We start from the raw sequence: 23285 nt of genomic DNA, 5'->3' as shown, positions 1-23285 counted from the left end.
AAAATTTCACAAAGAAACTTATCTTATATAGAGAGATATGATAGAGTCCTTGTCTAGGTCAAACACCTAGTCAAGGCTTATCCAAACATGGCAAGTTAAGGGACGCCCAACTCTTGAGCACCTCCTCCATATTTTTATGCATGGATCACCAGAAAAGGGTGTACAATGTAAACCCTAAAATCCACAAAAATTCCAAAAAAAATTTGGATAAATTCGGTGCAAAATTGAAAGAGTTTTGGATTTCTAAAACTCTATCTCATAGAATTCGAAATCCAAACTTATTCCTTTTAGATTTGATCCAAACCACCTTCCATATAAGAAAGAAGAGAAGAGACCATTTGTGAATGTGGGAGAGATCTGGGAGAGGGCTTTTTTCACACAAAATAAGTGGAGATTGGCATTGAATTAAGAGAGAGGGCATGGAGAAGGCTTATGTGGCGCAAGGTGGAATCCTAGTCTTACTAGGATTCTGTCTTATGACTTGTTTTAATTTGGTTTTCCAAATCAAATCAAATCAAAATTAGATCAACCCAATTAAAATAGGTCTTAATCTAATTAATAACCTAATTTAATCAGATTAAATTAGATTTAAATCTGATTTAATTTTTTAATCAAATTAGAAATTAGATTGACCCAAGTCCTAGTTGAACTAGGACTAGTTTTTCCTTGCACTTGGCTTATCCAATAAACCAATTGGACTTGACCAATCAAGCCCAAACTAAATCTAATTAAATTATATTTAATTAAACTTAATCTCAGCCCATTGACTTAATCAAATTAAGCCAATTAGCAATCGAATTGCTAATCGATCCTCCTGCAACACTTGCACTGGATTAAATGTCAATCGTATTGATCATTTAACCCTAGAACGATTCTTAATCGTTGATCAACCATCCGATCGGATCATGAACTCTAATGTGTGTGACCTCATAGGTCCGAACCTAAGCCGGTAGCATAGGAACAAATTTCTATACCAATCGAAGTGACCATCTAGCAATGGTACCCGATGACCGGATAGGTCGAATGTGTAGAACAACATCCTTAGAACCCATGCGGATATAGTTTTCATATAATTTATCTCCTTGACCAAAATGATCATAGGACACCCCAGAGCTCAACTGTCAACTCTGATCAGGTTGTCCACATTGTATTTTAAAATATCAAATCCATCTGATGGATTATCCTGGCCAAGGTTTTGCTAAATTGAAATACGGCGACTCATTCTTCTCCAACTCTTGGAGTGGTCAATCCCATCTCGATCACACTCTGACTTTGCAAGTACTTGACTGTGCCCAGAAGCCTTCCGTCCCTGAATTAGAAATTCAGTTAGTCCAGTACCAAAGCACAGTGAGTTGCTTGCAAGTCACTGAGGCGATCTCAGGTCTAAGGGACACTTATACCTATATCCCATCAGAGACATTCTCGACAGCAGAATACTCTGGAGTTGGTCACGTTCAATGATGATGTACCCTTACATCTCACCTGTATGCCATACCAGTGTCTCCACACTCCTTGGTTAAGAGGACAACCAACCCATATGGCCTACAGCGACCTATGCTCGATAGAAGCTGTTGTCCTTATTAACAGCCTATCATTTGGTCGTGAACTGTTTTAAGGACTAATCGATAAATCCTCTCTTTATCGAATCTAAATAGTCCTAAGGACTTCATCATAACAACGGAGTTCATTAGAAGATGAAAGCTTATGATGAAAATACCAAATATATTTTATTTATTAACAAATCAATTACAATACTTGGTTGCTCAACCGTCAACAGCTTGACGATTGGCTTTTTGGGACACATTTCCCAACACTACGTACAATACGAGGAAGACAACTGTGCTCCCACTGATCTTTTTGAACACACATGGTTCTTCCTCGTTCTTGATGAAACCAAATATTTTGATGACATCATTGAAACGAGTATTCAGATGCTTACTTAAGTCTATAAATGGACCTTTGCAGCTTGTAGATCTTGTGATCATCATCACTGGATGTGAAACCAAGCGACTGTTCCATATAGAATGTCGTTTTCACATCCATCTGCCATATTTCATAATCGAAATAGGCTGCAACAGCAAGTAATGTGCGGATGGATTTTAGCATGGCTACGGGCAAAAAAGTATCCTGATAGTCAATGCCTTCGTGCTGACTATAATCTTTTGCTACGAGCCTAGCCTTGAATGTCTCCACATTCCCATCTGCACCTATCTTTCTCTTGAAGATCTATTTACACCCAATAGGTACAATACCTTCAGGTGAATCTACCAAGGTCTATACTTGGTTTGAGTGCATCGAGTCAATTTCTGATCTCATTGCCTCTAACCATTTCTCGGAGTCGATATCTAATATCGCCTCGTCATAGGTCTTGGGGTCATCACCATGAGCCCCATTTCCTGTGAGGAACATTTCCTCTACTTCCTCTTGTATGGTATCTAAGTACCATTCAGGAGGATGAAAAATCTTAGTCGATCTACGAGATGGAAGAGGTTGTGTTAGGACTGGTTCTGATTGATTTGGTTCCTCAGGTTCTTGAGGTCGTTGCTCTTGGGAGACATTCTCCTTGAGCTTAACTATTCTTCCGATGCCACCATCTTGAATAAACTATTTTTCAAGAAAAATAGCATTTCAACTCACAATCACATTGTGGTCTTCCAAAATATAGAAATAGTATCCTAATGACTCTTTAAGATATCCTATGAATCGAGCTCTAAAAGATCTAAACTCTAACTTATCCGCCTGCTGTCTTTTGACATGAGTTGGACAATCTCAAATTCTGAGATGATTCAAACTTTGCTTCTTACCATGCCATATCTCATATGGTGTGGTAGGAATGATTTTAGAAAAAATCCTATTCAATACATAAATTACTGTCATGAGACAATATCTTCAAAGAAATTTGGAGAGGTCCGTGAAGCTCATCATGAAACGGACCATATCTAATGGGATCCGATTTCTCCATTCTGAAACCCCGTTGAGTTGAGACATTCTAGGTGGAGTCCATTGAGAGACTATACCATTATCTTTAAGATAGTCTAAGAACTTCTAACTAAGGTATTCACCTCCTCGATCTGATTGAAGGACCTTAATGGGCTTTCCTGTTTGTTTTTCTACCTCATATCTGAATTCTTTGAACCTTTCAAAGGCTTCAAACTTGTGTTTCATAAGAAACACATACCCATACCTAGACATATTATCAGTAAAGGTAATGAAGTAGATATAGTTACCTCTAGATGGCACATCAAATGGGCCACATGTTAGATGTGTGCCCTAGATGCCAGATCGGCTGACACATTCCTGTACAGAACTAAGGGCAAATTTATAATTTTGACTATAAATGAATAAAAAGGTTATTCTTCTATCACATTGTATACATTGTATCTATGATACATTCTTTGACTTAGTGAAAATATAAATTCATATTTTCAAGAGTTAAAAATTTAATGCATGAATTTACATAATTAACTCATAAACTGCTCCTGACCATAGGATCATCACGAGGATAGTGATCGATCCGAAAGATTGGTGTACGATCGCTTCTTTAGGATAGATGAGTCTTGAGTTTACGGTGTGGAGACACCAGAGTGAGAGTATGGATATTCATTGAGAATAAGAGTACTGAGCGTGACCACCTTGAGTAGTAATAAGGAAGTCTACCTTCTCATCAATGACTAGCTCGATGCTGCAGTTGTGTATCTAGTTCTTTGACCTGAGGTGCATCGACGGTTCACCTTGAGTGTGTTATAGTTTGACTACACTATAACTCGATCTCCTAGCCATTCAGAATTCTGAGGTGTATGTTGGCTGTAGCATATCCATTGTAGGAACCAGATCACACCAAGATGGGATCTATCAACCTCAGTAGATGAGAGGAGTAGTCCTATGATGATCGAAAGATCAAGTCCTTAAGCCCATGGCCATGGCAGAGTAAAATAATAAAAAATAGTTTTCCATTGGGTTTCACATCGGACTCGAATCGATAGATTGATTCATATGACTGATGTTGGATTTGACAAGTTCATCTTAACCCTAATTCAGTCGGGACTCATGATAGAGGAACTCAATCACACAGGTAGCTGCACCAAGAGGTTCGTCTTCAGTTCTGATGGGTTGCCAGTATATACTGCTAGGTGTCACTGATGGATTTTGGGAGCAATTAGAATGATTTTGATGATCGATCATTCTAATTGTCTGAATCAGAAGAGTTCTGGTCCATCGAAAGGAGTTTCGATGATGTCGATGATGAGATCACGACATGTCTCATTACCATACAGAATTGAACCTAACTGGGTCACACAAATAAGGGTTAGGGTCTGGATGTCATTAATTGAGCTACCCCAATTGATTTGGATAAGATCCAATTAGGTTCAAGAAAATCGTACTAGCACTCGATTGAGCCTAACTTTCTCCTCGTGTAATCTTTTCTGTCTCTACTGAGCCAAATATGATCTAACTCATTCAGAGAACCTTGGAAAGGTTTTTCTCAGTCTAATTAAAGTTTGTCCAGCTCAAAAAAGGTTTGTCTTAATTCATGAGATGAATTTAAGATAACACCTGCTAATTTCTAGCACTTGCCAATTTCATTTTAGGACATCTGTCAAAAGTTGACATATGAGTCTTAAAATGAAGAGGATTCATTGGAGGATTTTTATAGAGTGTCCACATATCCAAACCACTTCAAATTGGGTACCATAATCAGATTATGGCATGAGCTCAATTGGATTTAAGTGGGCGCCCCAAATAGATAAGAACCAAAGAGTCCTGATAAACCTGGACTCTTTGGCGCCACCTTATTTGTGCTTATCCAATGTTGGTGCCAACATAGGAGAGAGCATGGAGATTTTTATCTGATGTGATCAGATGATATCACTCCACCAATCAGAATTTTTTCAAAATTTATTAAAATTTTTTGATTGATCGAATGATGTGGCACTGCGCAGCATACAGGATCTATATAAACCCTGCTGCACCTAGGGTTTCGAGATAGAACTTGTTTTATACAAAAAACCCATTAGCTGCTGCCCCATCCCCTCTTCTCCATATCCTCCCTGCTCTCCTTTCTCTCCTCTTCACATTCAAGAAGTTGGACGTTCATCTGGCAAAGGTACAAGGCGTGGTGACGCCTAGAACAGAAGGCTACAGGACATCTTCGACAGGCTACTGCTCCAACTTCAGAAGGAGTTCTGAAGTACTTTCAAATTAGATATTGATCTAATTTTTGGAGCATAGAATCATGAGGAGAAGGAATTTTAGATCCTACCTGAGTGGATACTGGTAGAGGATAGGTGCTTGCATGGCTATATCAGAACCTCAGGCAGTGCTGCGATCATCTACAGGATAATTAGATTACCCTTGAGGTATGTCTATATTTCTCATCCTTTTAGATTTAATTTTAAATTTTAAATATCAGATAATAAAATTAGATCTAATAAATATTATATATAAAATAGTGTAGGATAAAAAATATAAAATTTATTCCACCCTAGATTTGGTGAAATCTGGAAGATCCTACACAGGAAAAAGGCAGTTTTTCCTTCAATTGATATCAGAGCCAGGTTATTGGCTCTATTTCAGATCTATTTTAGATCTGATTTTAATTTTAATTTATTTAATACTAAGTGATTTTAGATGTCACATCAGATATGATAGAATCTAAAATTAAAATATTTAAAATTAAATCTAAGAAGATCTAACATGCATGAGATGCATAACTAGACTAGGATTAATTGAATCCATGAATAGTCTTAAGTTTTATATTTTAATGAGATTAAAATATGAATTAAATATAATTTATTATTTATTTTTTTTTATGTTATAATTATTATAATCAGATCAGAAAATAAAAAATAAAATTTTAATTATTTCATAAAATTGATCTGTTGCATGCCTAGACTAGTTGTAGAATTATTCTAGTAACTTATCTAGAATAATTTTTATTTTGAATAATTTAATTTAAATTTTATTTTTTAGATATTACATGTGATGTATCGGATCTGAAAGTATGTTAATTAGATTGATTTTTGATACATGAGATATATGCAAAGCATGTATTAGTTAGATCTTAAATTGTATATGTGATATGTTAATTTAGATCTAACTAGTTTTGTAGTTAAATTTATATTTCTAATTAAGGTGTTCCTCATGGCCGTCTGGTCATAAGAACAAAGTAGGATTTTAAGACCCTCTCTTCTCATTCAATGGGGTGTTCATATGACGTGTAGGGGTACCGTGCATTCATCCTTAATCAGAAATCAAAACTTACTTTTCTGCAAAACCCTAGATTCTGAAATCCTAGGATTTATTTTACATAATTTGTTTATGAACTCAAACTTAATTAATGTATTGAGCTTATGAAATCAAGTTAGGTCTAAAATTGAGAATTTTAGATCTAAGATATTTTCATAAGATTGGGTTCGGGCTTAGGTAGCTCAATCAGGTCTAGCGGTTGATCAAACTGAATCAAGAGTTGGTTAGGTGGTATCATGAAAGCTAATAATTGACCAGCCTAATAGGATTAAGTCTGGGTCAAGGTTGAATCACATTTAGATGTGACTCGATCAAGTTAAGACCTAATTTGGCTCAGTGGTTAGAGCCTGGATTGTAGACTAACTCAATTAGTTCTGGTTCGATAATTTGATGTCTAAGGTAAGTTGGGCAGATACGATCGACTGATTTTTAATTGGGAGCTACTCGACTCGAATACATTCTTGTCGAGTTAATGGCATATCCCTCCCATCGATCTCACTTACCTAGCCATATGTGCGATCCAGTTCTGATTTGAGGTGGCTAACAATTCGAGCTGACCCGTGCCACTAGGTTAGTCATAATTGTTATGACTATGTCAAGTCAAGTTTAAAGAGACCTAAATCAAATCTCCCTAAAAAAATATTAAGTCTAGGTCTTCCACCATTGTGGATGTGCGGGCCCTTCTTGGGGTTGATTGTTCTCGGTTGGTTACAGTGGCTCAGTTGCATCGAAAAGATGCAACCATATCCATTAGGCATTGGATGCTACGGATTAGAGGATGGGTTAGGCTCAATATTCTGGATACGGTGAGAGACCCAATCAAGAATCTATTTCGTGCAAATGGTGGGTTTGGCTTAACTAAGGATTGGAGCAATATCCCGGATACAGTGAGCTTCATGAATTAGAGACCAAGTTTTGGGTGCACCATGATTAGAGAATCATTGGATAAGGGTTGTCCACTCATCGGTTGACCCATCACCAATAACTGTTTGGTGAGGTGATGAGCCAGTCGGTGAGACTGCACCACCCACTAAAAATCACTAATCACGAAGATTTTCACATCTTTACCAAGGGAGTGTAGAAATCTGAGAAAATAGTGGGAGCCTAATTTGTTTAAAAATAAAAATTCTAAATAAATTGGTTGAGTCTGATTACAAAATCTAACTAGAAACTTTGACTCTCTACAGAAAACATGTCTGCCTCAAACCCCCTGACCAAAATTCTAGACACTCATAGACTGACTGGACCAAATTTTAAGGACTGATTGAGGAACTACATAATTATTCTGGGTTTCGAAAAATTGACTCATGTCTTGGACCAGGACCCACCTGCCATGCCAGCATGTCCGACTGCTGAATAGAGAGCGTCTCTGAAAAAGTGGACGGATGATGATAACAAAATCAGAAACTACATGTTGGGTGCAATGTCTGATGATTTGCAGCACCAACATGAAAATATTTTGACACCCCTCCAAATGTTGGCTCACCTATGAGAGTTGTTTGGTGAACAGAGTCGTGCGGTCAAGTATCAAGTCTGTCAAAGACTTTTTAAGGCCAAGATGCGTGATGGACAGTCAGTCCAAGATCATTGTTTGATAATAATCAAGGATCTTGAGGAGCTTGAGAAGCTCGGTATCATCTTAGACAAAGATTTTTAGATTGATGTGATCCTTCAGTCCTTGTCCGATGCATATGGTCAGTTCATCATGAACTTCCATATGCATAAGATGCAATATACCTTGGCCAAGTTAATGAATATGCTGATTACGGCTGAGCTTTCAATGAAAGGTTCAAAAGGCTCAGTTCTTACTATGGAGCGGACTTCTTCCAAGAGAAAGTCTTTTGAAAAGAAAAAGAAGTCCGTAAAGAAGCAGAAAATGGATGGTAAGAACAAGAAGATAGGACTGAAGAAGAAGGCTTCTGAAAAGGAAAAGTGTTTTCACTGTCAGTCAGAAGGCCATTGGAAGTGGAACTGTCCTCAGTACCTGGCCACTCTGAAGAACAAGAAGGATGGTCCTTCTGGAGGGATGCTCATTATCGAATCTAATCTTACAGTTTCTTCTGCATCCAGTTGGGTGCTTGACTCTGGTTCTAGTGCTCCTTTGTGCACTTCTATGCAGGGTCTTGAGGAGAGCAGGAGGCTGAGGGATGGGGAGATGATCCTACATGTCGAAAATGGAGCAAGAGTTGCTGCTATGGCCGTAGAAATCTACCCTCTGTGATTACCGATAGGATTAGATTTAGTTTTAAGAGACTATTATTATGTGCCTGCAGTAAGCAAGAATTTGATTTCTGTTTCATGTTTAGCACAAGAAGGCTATGTGATTAGCTTTCATAAGGATCATTGTAACATATTTTATGAAAATAATAAAGTTATAAATGGTTTTATTATTAATGGTCTCTATCAGTTACATGTTGATGTATCTATTTTTAATATTGAGCAAAATATGAATGCCATAGAAATTAAAAGGCCTAGAGATAGCCTAAATGATAAGTATCTGTGGCACCTAAGGCTAGGTCATATAGCGGAAGACAGGGTTAACAAATTAGAGAAATCTGGGCTATTGAGTCCGTTGACTTCTGAGTCATATTTAGTTTGTGAATCATGCTTTCAAGGCAAAATAACCAAGCTTCCTTTTATGGGACATGGGGAAAGGGCCACAGACATACTTGCCCTAGTACATATGGATGTGTGCGGGCCATTTGATGTGCCGATTAGTGGCAACTTTATCTACTTCATTATCTTTACCGATGATATGTCCAGGTACGGGTATATATTTCTAATGAAACACAAGTCTGAAGCTTTTGAAAGGTTCAAAGAATTCAGACATGAGGTAGAAAAATAAACAGGAAAGCCCATTAAGATTCTTCGATCAGATCGAGGAGGTGAATACCTTAGTCAAAAATTCCTAGACTATCTTAAGGATAATGATATAGTCTCTCAATGGACTCCACTTGGAACGTCTCAACTCAACGGGGTTTCAAAATGGAGAAATCAGACCCTATTAGATATGGTCCGTTCTATGATGAGCTTCACAGACCTCTCAGAACTTCTTTGGGGACATTGTCTCATGACAGCAATTTATGTATTGAATAGGGTTTCCTCTAAAATCGTTCCTACCACACCGTATGAGATATGGCATGGTAAGAAGCCAAGTCTGAATCATCTCAAAATTTGAGGTTGTTTGGCTCATATCAAGAGACAGCAGACGGACAAGTTAGACTTCAGATCTTTTAGAGCTCGGTTCATAGGATATCCTAAAGAGTCATTAGGATATTATTTTTATATTCTGAAAGACCACAATGTGATTGTGAGTCGAAATACTATTTTTCTTGAAAAATAGTTTATTCAAGATGGTGGCATCGGAAGAATAATTAAGCTCAAGGAGAATGTCTCCTAAGAGCAATGAGCTAAAGAACCTGAGGAACCCAATTAATCAGAACCAGTCCTAACACAATCTCTTCCACCTCATAGATTGACTAGGGTTTCTCGTCCTCCTGAAAGGTACTTAGGTACCATACAAGAGGATGTAGAAGAAATGTTCCTCACAAAAAATAGGGTTCATGTTGATGATCCCAAGACCTATGACGAGGCTATATCAGATATCGACTCTGAGAAATGGTTGGAGGCAATGAGATCAGAAATTGACTCGATGCACTCAAACCAAATCTAGACCTTGGTAGATCCACCTGAAGGTATTGTACCTATTGGGTGTAAATGGATCTTCAAGAGAAAGATAGGTGCAGATGGGAATGTGGAGACATTCAAGGATAGGCTCGTCGCGAAAGGTTATAGTCAGCACGAAGGCATTGACTATCAAGATACCTTCTTGCCCGTAGCCATGCTAAAATCCATCCGCAAATTGCTTGCTGTTGCAGCCTATTTCGATTATGAAATATGGCAGATGGATGTAAAAATGGCATTCTTAAATGGATATCTTGAGGAAGATATCTATATAGAACAGCCGCTTGGTTTCACATCCAGTGATGATGATCACAAGGTCTGCAAACTGCAAAGGTCCATTTATGGACTTAAGCAAGCATCTCAGAGTTGGAATACTCATTTCAATGATGTGATCAAAACATTTGGTTTCAACAAGAATGAGGAGGAACCATGTGTGTTCAAAAAGGTCAGTGGGAGCATAGTTGTCTTTCTCGTATTGTACATGGATGACATCCTCCTAATTGGGAATGACATTCCCATGTTCACCTCAATCAAAGTATGGTTGTCTAAGGAGTTCTCTATGAAAGATCTAGGAGAGGCATCCTTTATACTGGGTATTAAGGTCTATAAAGATAGACCAAATAAGATGCTGGGACTTTCACAGAATATGTACATAGAGGAGGTGCTAAAAAGGTTTAGCATGGAAAACTCCAAAAGAGGTTTATTACCTTTTAGACATGGCATTCATCTCTCCAAGAAGATGTGCCCTAGCACACCTGAGGAGATTGAATGCATGAGCAAGATCCCTTATGCTTCGGCAATAGGGAGCCTCATGTATGCCATGCTATGTACACAATCTGATATAGCCCATGCTGTGAGTGTCACAAGCAGATATCAGTAGAATCCAGACGAAGAGCACTGCACTTCTGTGAAATGTATCCTTAAGTACTTGAGAAGGACTAAGGATATGTTTCTAGTCTTTGAGAATGGAGAACTCTAGATTCAGGGATTTACAGACTCAGACTTTATGTCTGATATAGATGATCGAAAGTCGATATCTGAGAGTCTGTTCATTTGCAATGATGGTGCAGTTTGCTGGGAGAGTTCCAAGCAAACGGTAATTACAGATTCCACCATGGAGGCAGAGTATATTACCGCATCGAAAGCTGCAAAGGAGGCATTCTGGTACAAGAAATTTACCACAGAGCTTGGAGTGATGTCATCGGATGCCATACCTCTTTACTGCGATAATAATGATGCCATAGCCCTAGCTAAGGAGCCAAGATCTCACCAGAAGTCTAAGCACATCGAGTGTCGATTCCATCTGATCCGTGATTACCTCGAAAAAGGTTATGTCGAGGTCAAGAGAGTCGACTCCACAGACAATGTGGCAGACCCGCTGACTAAGCCATTGGGCCAACAGAAGATCCAAGCCCACCTTGAGAAGATGGGACTTAGATATGTAGCCAATTGGCATTAGGTCAAGTGGAAGTTTGTTAGATGTGTGCCCTAGATGCCAGATCGGCTGACACATTCCTGTACAGAACTAAGGGCAAATTTATAATTTTGACTATAAATAAATAAAAGGGTTATTCTTCTATCACATTGTGTACATTGTGTCTGTGATACATCCTTTGAGTTAGTGAGAATGTAAATTCATATTTTTAAGAGTTAAAAATTTAAGGCATGAATTTACATAACTAACTCATAAACTGCTCCTGACCATAGGATCATCACGAGAATAGTGATCGATCAGAAAGGTTGGTGTACGATCGCTTCTTTAGGATAGATGAGTCTTGAGTCTACAGTGTGGAGACACCAGAGTGAGAGTATGGATTTTCGTTGAGAACAAGAGTACTGAGCGTGACCACCTCGAGCAGTAATAAGGAAGTCTACCTTCTCGTCAATGACTAGCTCGATGCTGTAGTTGTGTATCTAGTTCTTTGATCTGAGGTGCATCGACGGTTCACCTTGAGTGTGTTATAGTTTGACTGTACTATAACTCGATCTCCTAGCTATTCAAAATCCTGAGGTGTATGTTGGCTATAGCATATCCATTGTAGGAACCAGATCACACCAAGATGGGATCTATCAACCTCGATAGATGAGAGGAGTAGTCCTATGATGATCGAAAGATCGAGTTCTTAAGCCCATGGCCATGGTAGAGTGAAATAATGGAAAAAAGTTTTCCATTGGGTTTCACATCGGATTCGGATCGATCGATTGATTCATATGACTGATGTTGGGTTTGACGAGTTCACCTTAACCCTAATTCAGTCGGGACTCATGATAGAAGAACTCAATCACATAGGTAGCTGTACCAAGAGGTTCTACTTCAATTCTGATGGGTTGCCATCATATACTGCTATGTGTCACTGGTGGATTTTGGGAGCAATTAGAATGATTTTGATGATCGATCATTCAAATTGTCTGAATCAGAAGAGTTCTGGTCCATTGAAAGAAGTTTCGATGATATCGATGATAAGATCACGATATTATTGGAGCATGATCCTGGCTCTTCCCATGGGCCTTGGGTGCAGCGGAACCAGCAACGAATAGATCTGGAGACTTCTGGACACGATCCAAGGCCCTTGATGAAATCAGCCTGGTTACTATCTTCTTCGTCAGCCTTTCGTTCCAGATGAAGAACGCCTTTGAAACCACCTCAAAAAAATTCAAGATCTGGTACCCAACCAGATCAGACCTGGACCAAGGTCCTCCAATTCATATATCTTAAATCGGGATATTCTAGATAGAAAAGAAGATAGATGGAAACAGACCTCGCAGATCTGTCCTGCTGCAGCCTTTTTGTAGATCTGTTGATGGAGATCTCACCCACACCTCAAACGATCTTAGATCAACTCCAGATCTGAGAGAGACTTGTACCAACCTCTTCTTAAGAGATTTCAGGTCTTAGACCTGGTATTTGGGTGCCTGCAAGAGAGGGGAGAGAAGAAATGGCTGGCGGCTGCAAAGGGGGGAAGGGGCTAGCGCCTCCCTTCCTTTCTTTCCTTTTATGGACTGGTGGCAAGAAATCCTAGAGTTTCTTGCTCCTAGGGCATGAAGAATTACTGGAGAGAGAGGGAGAAGAGAGAGAGAGAGATTTGGGAGAAAGAGTCGTCTATTTTCTTGGCTTAATCAAACCTATACAAGTACATGTATATATAAACACCGGGTCAAATGACCCAAACCCAAAACTCCCTTGACCAACTCTATGGGAGATTAGGTTAACCCAAGCCCATGTACACCCATGACTCGACCTAATCTCACCTTTTCTGGGCCCAGACCTGGCCCATAATGAGTTGGTCCCTTGAGGCCCACATAACCTAGACCTCAAGAACCCGAAAGGCCCACAGCCTTTCAACCTAGGGCCCAACTAGCCCTAGAGCCTCCATGAAGCCCTCATGAATGATGGACCTTGGCCTTAGCCTTGGTCCCCTGGGCCTTGGGCACACCACCTGGATCACAATAATCTCTACCTTGGTGTCCCAAGGCCTCAACCAGCTCCACTCTGTCCATCAGCCGCATCAGCTCAACACATCTCTGAAAGCTGTCCCGTGGAAGTACCTTCGTAAATACATTAGCTGAGTTCTCCTTGGTGTGTACCTTTACCAGCTCCACCTCACCATCCTCCACAAGCTCCCTGATCTGATGATACCGAATGTTGATGTGCTTTGTCCTTGCATGATAGACTGAGTTCTGTGCTAACAGAAGTGCACTCTGGCTGTCACAGTGCACTCTAACGGCCTCCTGAGTAAGGCCCATCTCTGTCAACAAACCCTTCAGCCAAATTGCCTCCTTAGTTGCTTCTGTCAGCCCGATGTATTCTGCCTCTGTAGTGGATAGGGCCGTGATAGGCTGCAGACTCGATCTCCAAGAAATAGGACCTCCATACAGGCTAAAGATGAAGCCTGTCATAGACCTCCGGGTATCCACATCTCCATCGAAGTCTGCATCTACATAACCGCCAATCAGCCCCTGAGCCTCCCTGGATATGTCAGAGTATCCCACTACACCTCCTCGCTGTCCGTAGCAGATGCCAACTCCAACTGATCCCATTAGGTATCTGAATATCCACTTCAGAGCTCTCCAGTGCTCCCTGCCAGGCTGCGCCATGAACTTGCTAACCTGACTCACTGCATGAGCGATGTCTGGCCTACAACAGACCATCGCATACATCAAGCTCCCAACTCCTGAAGCATAAGGAACCTTCTTCATCTCCTGAGCCTCCACCTTAGTCTGTGGTGCCATGGTCTTCGAGAGTCTGAAGTGACCGGCAAGTCGCAGCTCCGTCGGCTTTGCTCCCTTCATCCCGAACCTCTCTAAGACCTTCTGTATGTAGCCCTTCTGAGATAGATGCAGCACCCTCCAGGCTCGGTCTCTGAAAATCTCCATGCCTAGGATCTTCCTTGCAGGGCTCAAATCCTTCATCTCAAACTTCCGAGATAAGGATGCCTTCAGATCCTACACAACCTTCCTACTCTTGCATGCTATAAGCATGTCATGCACATACAAGAGTAGGAACAGCCTAGAACCATCCTCAAGAGACTGAACATAAACACAGGGATCAAACTCACACCTGGAAAGTCCAATGCTGCGCACATAAGAGTCGAACTGCTTGTACCATTGCCTCGACGACTGCTTCAGCCTGTACAGCGACTTCTGCAACAAACAAACCTTTCCCTCTGATCCTGGATCTCTGAAATCGGGTGGCTGCTCCATGTAAATCCTCTCCTCCAAATGCCTATGGAGGAATGCCATCTTGACATCCATCTGCTCCAGCTCTAAATCCTGAGCTGCTACAATGCTCAGCAACACTCTGATGGAAGTATGTCTGACGACGGGAGAGAAGACCTCGCTGAAGTCGATGCCTTCCTTCTGGGAGTATCCCTTGGCCACTAACCTCACCTTGAATCTGAAACCTCCCTGCTCTGAAGGCCCTTGCTTGCAACTGTAGACCCATTCGCAGCCAATGGGCCTCTTCCCCTGTGGCAACTGCACCAATCGCCACGTCTAGTTCTGGTGGAGAGACTGCATCTCCTCGGGCATTACCTGGACCCATCGCTCTCTGTCCTGGCTCTCAATAGCCTCCTGATATGTATATGGGTCTCCATTCACTGTCATCAGGGTATATGACAGCATCTCCTCGAAGCCATATCGGTCCGGTTGCCTGATGGTCCTCTTGGGCTTGTGTAGGGCAACATCGATATCAGTCCTCGGTCCTGCTCGCTCCTGCTGGACCTCTCCGCCTCCATCATCCATTCGAGTCCTCTCCACCTGTGAAGACACCTTAGGTAGGTTCTCCACCAGAATGTCATATCCTCCAGTAGTACCTGCAAGAGGCAAAATAAAAGAGGTAAGCTGTCCAGCAGTGCCCTGCTGGACCTCCTCCTGCTCATGCTGCTCCTCCATGTCTGCTCGCCTCTGTAGGATTGACTCCTCATCAAAAGTCACATCCTGACTAATGATGACCTTCTTTTCCAAGGGATCCCATAGCCTGTATCCCTTGACTCCTCTCGGATAGCCTAGAAACACCGCCTTGCATGATCTGGCATCTAGCTTGCTCTGCTCACCAGCTCCAATGTGCACATAGGCCGTGCACCTAAATACCCGTAGATGGCCCATCCCAACTGTCCTCCCAGACCACACCTCCTCTGGAAGCCTGCCATCCAACCTGGTGTGAGGTGACCGATTGACCAAGTAATCCGCTGCGTCAACTGTGTCAACCCAAAACTCCTTTGGAAGCCCTACCTGCAGCCTCATGCATCGTGCCTTTTCCAAAAGTGTTCTGTTCATCCTCTCGGCCACCCCATTCTACTGTGGAGTCCCCCTAACTGAAAAGTGTCTCCTGATCCCACACTCCTCACAGTAGTCCTGGAACTCTTTGCTGGTGTACTCTCCGTCATTGTCTGACCTCAGACACTTCACGCTCCTCCCCTACTCCTTCTCCACCTCCGCTTTCCAAATCTTGAATTTGGTGAAGACCTCTGACTTCTCTCTCATGAAATAAATCCAGAGTTTCCTTGAGAAATCATCAATCAGGGTCATGAAGTATCTAGCCCCATTCCTAGTTGAAACTGGGGCTGGTCCCCACACATCCGTGTGTACTAACTCCAGAGGGGCTGCACTGCGGGCTGTACTGATATTGAACTGAACTCTCCTCTGCTTTTCCATCTGGCAAGGATCACAGATCTCTCCTGTAGCACCATCCTCCAGATCAGAGATGAGTCCTCTCCTGCTCAACTCCCTCAGCCCTCTGTCACCCATGTGGCCTAGGCAGTAGTGCCACATCCTGTAAGTCCCCTCCTGGTCTTGTGCTGCAGCTGCTACATCAGACTCTCCGATCACCACAGATCCCTCCATGAGATAGAGGTTATTGTCCAACCTTCTGCCTCTCATCACTACCATAGCTCCATTAGAAATGTTCAGTACTCCGCTTCTAGCCCTACTGCTGAAGCTGTATCCACTGCGCTCCAGGTAGCTTAGTGACACCAGATTTTTTTCTAGCTCGGAGATGTACTTTACATTTGTCAATGTCCTCACAATCCCATCAAATATCCTCACCCTGACCGTCCCTATCCCAGCCACCTTGCAAGGATGATTGTCGCCTAGAGTCACTGATCCCTCATCTATCTTGGTGTATGTCGCAAACCAAGACCTGTGTGGTGTGTAGTGATGTAAGCACGTAGAGTCTAGTGTCCACTCCTCTGTGTAATGCCTATGACCATCTGATACCACAAGTAGATCATCCTCCACCTGCTGCCCAGCAACTGCACTTACTGATTCTGAGCCACTTCTTTCTCCCTTCTTGCTCTTCCATAGTGGACATTCTCGCTTGAAGTGCCCGAACTCTTTGCACTTGAAGCATTTCACCTCTCTCTTTCCCTTCCTGGACTTGGACGGCCCCCTGGACTTGCTTCTGCCTCTGCCTCTACCTGTCCTCTCCCCTACTGCCAAACCCTCCTGGGAAGCCCGATCTCTGGTCAACTTTTTTCTCTACTCATTCGACCTCAGCACCGAGACCATGTCCTCATACTCCAGAGTCTCCTTGCCGTAGAGCAGTGTAGTCACCAAAGAATCATATGATCCGGACAGCGAACATAGAAGCAATAGAGACTTGTCCTCCTCATCCAGCTTCACCCCGATATTCACCAACTCCATGCACAACTGGTCGAACCTCTGAATGTGGCCAATCACATCAGATCCCTCCTGCATCCGATAACTGTACAACCTCTTCTTCAGCATCAGCTTGTTGCACATATTCTTCCCCATGTACATGGTGTGCAACTTCGACCAAAGGCCCTTCGGGGTCTTTTCTTCTAGCACTGAATACAACACCGCACCCGCCAAATATCTTCTGATCATCGAGCATGCTTTCTTCTCCAATGATGCCCACTGTCTATTTGTCATTCCCTCAGGCTTCTCATCCAAAGCCTGATCCAGATCTGTTTGCACCAGAAGATCCTCCACCCAAATTTTCCACATGGAAAAATTTTCCTTGCCATCAAACTTCCCAAAATCGATCTTCATATTGCTGCCCATGACTGGATCCAAGCCAAACAAGCAATATAAAATCAAGAAGTGTAGAATATACCTTGATGGTACCTTGCTAAAAATTTTCAGCACTTGGGATATTCAACTTCTCGCACTTGGAACTGCTTCCTCACCATCGTGGCTCTGATACCAACTATTGGAGCATGATCCCTGCTCCTCCCACAGATCTTGGGTGCAGCGGAACCAGCAACGAATAGATCTGGAGACTTCTGAATATGATCCAAGGCCCTTGACGAAATCTGCCTGATTGCTGTCTTCTTCATCAGCCTTTCGTTCCAGATGAAGAACACCTTTGAAACCACCTCAAAAAAATTCAAGATCTGGTACCCAACTAGATCAGACCTGGACAAAGGTCCTTCAATTTATAGATCTTAAATCGGGATATTCTAGATAGGGAATAAGATAGATGGAGATAGACCTCGCAGATCTATCCTGCTGCAGCCTTTTTATAGATCTGTTGATGGAGATCTCACCCGCACCTCAAACGACCTCAGATCAACTCCAGATCTGAGAGGGACTTGTACCAACCTCTTCTCAAGAGATTCTAGGTCCTGTACCTAGTGTTTGGATGCCTGCAAGAGAGGGGAGAGAAGAAATGGCTGGCAGCTGCAAAGGGGGGAAGGGGCTAGCGCCTCCCTTCCTTTCTTTCCTTTTATGGACTGGCGGCAAGAAATCCTAGGGTTTCTTGCTCCTGGGGCATGGAGAATTACTGGAGAGAGAGAGAGAAGAGAGAGAGAGACTTGAGAGAAAGAGTCGTCTATTTTCTTGGCTTAATCAAACCTATACAAGTACATGTATATATAAACACAGGGTCAAATGACCCAAACCCAAAACTCTCTTGACCAACTCTATGGGAGATTAGGTTAACACAAGCCCATGTACACCCATGACTCGACCTAATCTCACCTCTCCTGGGCCCAGACCTGGCCCATAAAGTGTTGGTCCCTTGAGGCCCACATAACCTAGACCTCAAGAACCCGAAAGGCCCACAACCTATCAACCTAGGGCCCAACTAGCCCTAGAGCCTCCATGAAGCCCTCATGAATGATGGACCTTTGCCTTAGCCTTGGTCCCCTGGGCCTTGGGCACACCACCTGGATCACAACAGACATGTCTCATTACCATACAAAATTGAACCTAACTAGATCACACAAACAAGGGTTAGGGTCTAGATGTCATCAATTGGGCTACCCCAATTGATTTGGATAAGATCTAATTAAGTTCAAAGAAATCGTGCTAGCACTCGATTGAGCCTAACTTTCTCCTCGTGTAATCTTTTCTGTCTCTACTGAGCCAAATGTGATCTGGCTCATCCAGAGAATCTTGAAAAGGTTTCTCTCAGTCTAATTGAAGCTTGTCCAGCTCAAAAAAGGCTTATTTTAATTCATGAGATGAATTTAAGATAACACCTGCTAATTTCTAGCACCTGCCAATTTCATTTTAGGATATCTATCAAAAGTTGACATATGGGTCTTAAAATGAAGAGGATTCATTGAAAGATTTTTGTGAAGTGTCCACATATCCAAACCACTTCAAATTGGGTGCCATAATTAGATTATGGCATGAGCTCAATTGGATTTAAGTGGGTGCCCCAAATAGATAAGAACCAAAGAGTCCTGATAAACTTGGACTCTTTGGCGCCACCTTATTTGTGCTTATCCAATGTTGGTGCCAACATAGGAGAGAGCATGGAGATTTTTATCTGATGTGATCAGATGATATCACTCCACCAATCAAAATTTTTTCAAAATTTATTGAAATTTTTTGATTGATCGAATGATGTGGCACTGCGTAGCATACATGATCTATATAAACCCTGCTGCACCTAGGGTTTCGAGATAGAACTTGTTTTATGCAAAAAACCCATTAGCTGCCCCCCCCTCCCCTCTTCTCCATATCCTCCCTGCTCTCCTTTCTCTCCTCTTCATGTCCAAGATGTTGGACATTCATCTGGCAAAGGTACAAGGCATGGTGATGCCTGGAATAGAAGGCTGCAGGACATCTTCGACAGGCTGCTGCTCCAACTTCAGAAGGAGTTCTGAAGTACTTCCAAATCAGATATTGATCTAATTTTTGGAGTGTAGAATTGTGAGGAGAAGACATTCTAGATCCTACCTAAGTGGATACTGGTAGAGGCCAGCCACTTGCGTGGCTACATCAGAACCTCAGGCAGTGCTGCGATCATCTACAAGGTAATTAGATTACCCTTGAGGTATGTCTATATTTCTCATACTTTTAGATTTAATTTTAAATTTTAAATATCAAATAATAAAATTAGATCCAATAAACATTAGATCTGAAATAGCATAGGATAAAAAATATAAAATTTATTCTACCCCAGATTTGGTGAAATCTGGAAGATCCTACACAGGAAAAAGGCAGTTTTTTCTTCACCGCACACATTCGTATGTACTAGGAAAGTAGGTCTGTGGCCCTTTCCCCATGTCCCGCAAAAGGAAGCTTGGTCATTTTGCTTTGAAGGCATGATTCACAAACTGGATATGACTTGAAAGTCAACAGACTCAATAGCCCGGATTTCTCCAATTTGTTAACCCTGTCTTCCGCTATATGACCTATCCTTAGGTGCCACAGATACCTATCTTTAGACTATCTCTAGGCCTTTTAATTCTTATGGCATTCATATTTTGCTCAATATTAAATACAGATACATAAATATGTAGCCAATAGAGACTGTTAATAAGAAAACTATCTGCAACTTTATTATTTTCATAAAAAATATTACAATGGTTCTTATGAAAACTAATCACATAGCCTTCTTATGCTAAACATGAAACAAAAATCAAATTCCTGCTTGCTGCAGGCACATAATAACAGTCTCTTAAAACTAAATCTAATCCTAATGGTAATCACAGAGGGTAGGTTCCCACGACCACAGCAGCAACTCTTGCTCCATTCCTGATGCATAGGATCATCTCCCCATCCCTCAGCCTCCTGCTCTCCTCAAGATCTTGCATAGAAGTGCACAAATGAGTACTAGAACCAGAGTCAAGTACCCAACTGGATGCAGAAGAAATCGTAAGATTAGATTCTAAAATGAGCATACCTCCAGAAGGATCATCTTTCTTGTTCTTCAGGATTGTCAGGTACTAAAGACAGTTCCACTTCCAATGGCCGTCTAATTGGTAGTGAAAATATTTTTCCTTATCAGCAGCCTTCTTCTTCGGTTCTGTCTTCTTCTTCTTGCCATCTACCTTCTGCTTCTTCGCAAACTTCTTTTTCTTTCCAAAAGATTTTCTCTTGGAAGAAGTCCACTCCACAGTAAGAATGGAGCCTTTTGAACCCTTCATAGAAAGCTCAGTCGTAACCAGCATGTTCATTAACTTGGCCAAGGTACACTGCATCTTATGCATATAAAAGTTCATGATGAACTGACCATATGCATCGGACAAGGACTGAAGGATCACATCAATCTGAAAATCCTTATCTAAGATGATACTGAGCTTCTCAAGCTCCTCAAGATCCTTGATCATTGTCAAACAATGATCTTGGACTGACTGCTCATCACTCATCTTGGCCTTAAAAAATCTTTGACAGACTTGATACTTGACCGCGCGACTCTGTTCACCAAATAACTCTTGTAGGTGAGCCAACATTTGGTGGGTAGTCAAAATATTCTCATGTTGGCACTGCAAGTCATCAGACATTGCATCCAACATGTAGTACCTTGCTTTGTTATCATCATCCGTCCACTTTTTTAGAGACGCTCTCTGTTCAGTAGTCGGACGTGCTGGTATGGCAGGTGGATCCTGGTCCAAGACATGAGTCAATTTTTTGAAACCCAGAATAATTTTGTAGTTCCTCAACCAGTCCTTGAAATTGGGTCCAGTCAGTCTATGGGTGTCTAAAATTTTGGTCAGGGGGTTTGAGGCAGATATGTTTTCTATAGAGAGTCAAAAGTTTCTAGTTAGATTTTGTAATCAGACTCAACCAATTTATTTAAAATTTTTATTTTTAAATAAATTAAGCTTCCACTATTTTCTTAGATCCCTACACTCTCTTGGTAGAGATGTGAAAATCTCCGTGATCAGTGATTTTTCATGGGTGGTGCGGTCTCACCGACTGGCTCACCACCTCACCTAACAATTATTGGTGATGGGTTAACCGATGAGTGGACAACTCTTGTCCAATGATTCTCTAATCATGGTGCATCCAAAACTTGGTTTCTAATTCATGAAGCTCACCATGTCCGGAATACTGCTCCAATCCTTAGTTAAGTCACACCCACCATTTGCACGAACTAGATTTTTGATTGGGTCCCTCACTGTATCCGAAATATTGAGCCCAACCCATCTTCTAATCCATAGCATCCAATGCCTAATGGATATGGTTGCATCTTCCTGGTGCAACTAAGCCACTGTAACCAGTCGAAAACAATCAACCCCGGAAAGGGCCCGCACATCCACAATGGTGGAAGACCTAGACTTAATATTTTTTTAAGAAGATTTATTTAGGTCTCATTAAACTTGACTTGACATAGTCATAACAATTATGACTAACCTAGTGGTATGGATTAGCTCAAATTGTTAGCCATCTCTAATCAGAACTGAGTCGACACATATGGCTAGGTAAGTGAGACTGGTGGGAGGGATATGCCATTAACTCAATAAGAATGCATTCGAGTCGAGTAGCTCCCAATTAAAAATCAGTCGGTCGCATCTGTCCAACTTACCTTAGACACCAAATTATCGAACCAGAACTAATTGGGTTAGCCTACAATCCAGGTTCTAACCACTGAGCCAAATTAGGTCTTAACTTGATTGAGTCACATCTAAATGTGATTTTACCTTGACCCATACTTAATCCTATTAGGCTGGTCAATTATTAGCTTTCATGATCCCACCTAACCAACTCTTGAATCGGTTTGATCAACCGCTAGACCTAATTGAGCTACCCAAGCCCGAACCCAATTTTATGAAAATATCTTAGATCTGAAATTCTCAATGTTAGACCTAACTTAATTTCATAAGCTTAATTCATTAATTAAGTTTAGGTTGATAAACAAAGCATGTAAAATAAATCCTAGGATTTCAGGATCTAGGGTTTTGTAGAAAAGTAAGTTTTGATTTCTGATTAAGGATGAATGCATGGCACCCCTACATATCATATGAACACCCCATTGAATGGGAATAGAGGGTCTTAAAACCCTACTTTGTTTTTATGACCGGACGGCCATGAGGAACATCTTAATTAGAAATATAAATTTAACTACAAAACTAGTTAGATCTAAATTAACATATCACATATACAATTTAAGATCTAACTAATACATGCTTTGCATACATGTTGCTCCTAGATTGATTTTGATGATTACAAAGCAGATTGAAGGGATACAAATAATTTTAAAATGAAAAAGTCCTTATGCTTTTCAAGGGTAAAATTGTAATTTCACTAAAATCCTGATTTGATAGTATCATTTGGTAGAACAAAAGATTTGTGATCCAATGGTGAAAATTTCATTGATTTTGGACTTGTATTTTGAAAGTTATGCATGTTTGAAAATCATGAGTCAACCCGTGAGTCAACTCATGGCACAATGAGCTGATTGGCACACCCTGTGAGTCGACCCTCATGAGTCGACCCCCAGGCATGAGTCGACCCCCATGAGTCGACCCCTGCAGTTTTAGGCTAAAAGTTGCAGAAACTCATTTTCTGGCTGTTGCAACAGAAGTCGACTCATGAGTCGACTCCTGATGCATGAGTCGACCCCTGCGATGGAAAATGTCAGCAACGGCTATTTTTTTGCCCGTTTTAATTGCCATTTATGCTTCCTAAAATTGCTCTAACGGCTCTTTATCTACCTA

The sequence above is a fragment of the Elaeis guineensis genome, chromosome 13 (genome assembly GCF_000442705.2).
Source record: "Elaeis guineensis isolate ETL-2024a chromosome 13, EG11, whole genome shotgun sequence".
Classification (NCBI taxonomy): domain Eukaryota; kingdom Viridiplantae; phylum Streptophyta; class Magnoliopsida; order Arecales; family Arecaceae; genus Elaeis; species Elaeis guineensis.
Note: the sequence above shows the minus strand (reverse complement) of the source record.